This window comes from Tigriopus californicus, chromosome 12 (assembly GCF_007210705.1).
Source record: "Tigriopus californicus strain San Diego chromosome 12, Tcal_SD_v2.1, whole genome shotgun sequence".
Lineage (NCBI taxonomy): Eukaryota > Metazoa > Arthropoda > Copepoda > Harpacticoida > Harpacticidae > Tigriopus > Tigriopus californicus.
Genome location: NC_081451.1, coordinates 7,996,892 through 7,998,866, shown reverse-complemented (window position 1 = coordinate 7,998,866; position 1,975 = coordinate 7,996,892).

The window sequence follows — 1,975 nt, the reverse complement described above, 5'->3', positions numbered from 1 at the left end:
AACTGCATAAAAGATTGCCCTCTGAGCATGGTCCCTTCAAATACTCCACAAGGTGTCTGAATCCCACTATATTTGTGTATCGTATAAGTGTGTGCAATGTGTGATATCATCATTGAGCTTGAGTTGCACACAAACACAAAGTTCCTCAGGTTAATTGGCAATGAAGTGGTCGAACAGTGGAGATGGTTGTTGTAGTGGAGGTAGTTCCGAATTCTGGCACCTGCTGTGTATGTACTGGTGTACACACTCTATCTATCTTTACAGTGGCGGCGACGACGACTCAAACCATTGACTTGGACGATGGTTCTAAAGCCCTTTTTGAGAGTGAGTAGATGAGCAGGTGCTTGGCCGGAAACCATTCGGGATGGAAAGAACACAAGGATCATACTCTCTATCTCTCCATGCACTGTAATATAGAAGCAGGAGTGGTAGGAGTAGAAGTGGTAGTAGCGATTCTCTGCCATGTCCACAAGTAGTTTATACCCACTGGAGGAAGATGGCAACCATCTCGCGGGTGGATGCCGTTCGTCTGCCTCGGGCTTGCCTTCCAGCAAGTCTCCGGCATTCAGGAACGCACTGTCAGGGATAGTATCAACAGTCTCGGCGACAATTTCCCCCTCCTCTGCCTCTCGCTTAGTTGCTATTCCTATTTCCTCACACTCCGTTGAGATCTCCCTCGCCCGAACTTGACGTCTGTGAGCTAAGGGTGTGCACTCAGTCTATTTTGGCTTTCCTACTCGTTCCAACGAAGGGGCTTGAACTAGTGATGGGATCAAATAAATGTTCAAAATCAGAATTGCTGGAAAGCAATTGTTTGATCGAAGAAAAATCAGGGTGACTTTATAAGACTAACTAGCGGGTTTCCAATATTCTCTTAGTGATGCCACATGTCACTGAAAATGTAAATTGGTAGCCCTAGTCGCAACCTCCCGTGATTGTTTATTTGATCCCATCAGTAGCTTGACATGACCATGTGATTACTGTACATTAATTGCAATAGCTCAATGGCTGTATCACATAAAGTCAACAATCGTGGCAAATGACCAATAAGTTATGAAATTTGTCAATGGCGAGGCAGAGCTATTGATGCTCAATGTCAATTGTTTGACATTTAGTATAACAAATACCGTATTTCAATTTTGATTTCATTTAATGAATATGTTGTTAACATATTTGAATAGGCCTCGACGGCTGTTGCAACGTTTTGCATGCCTTCAAAACTCAATTGGAGAGGGAAATTGCAAATCCATGGGAAAATGAAGAATGAGAAATGGTTGCTAGAATCCTTATTCTAGAATGAATCTATAAAACCCTGATAACCGTTAGCTGGATGCAAGCACGTTTGACTCAACATCACTAATCAGGCTGAGGAGTTTTCGATTTTTTCACCTTTTCCTAGGAGACGAATTTTACAGTGGCTATTTTTGGTAAAGAATGCAAAGACCAAAAGAAAGGTAGGTAGTCCTCCTCAAAATCTTGACTAAATTTTGATACAAAATGTGTTTGTGAAATAGATGGATTATTCTTTACCAACAAAGGCTTTAAGAAGCAAGCTCTATTTAAATGTTGATTGACCGTATCGAATTTTAGTTTTGCTTGAAAAAACACCATGTTCCTAAAGCTGACATTTCTACATATTGATTGGCTCACAATCGACATGTTGTTAAAAACGAGCAAAATTCGTGACTTAGAGCAGTCGATGCCCAAAAGATGTAGTAGTGCATACCCTTAGTGCGCGTTTTCGGACTGCTACCGCGCTACGCCCGTGTTATTCCCTCGTTCATAAAATGATCGAGAGCTCTGAAGGGCTCATCCGGGCTCCTTGATGCCGGATAAGGGACTGACTGACTGACTGTTGCCTCGATCCTTCTTCTTCAGAGCGACCACCAAGAGACGACAACGACGGCATGGTTGCACTTGAACCAACGCGCGCTCCAGGTCCGGAAGTCGTCCAGAAAAATGATGAAGTACTAAG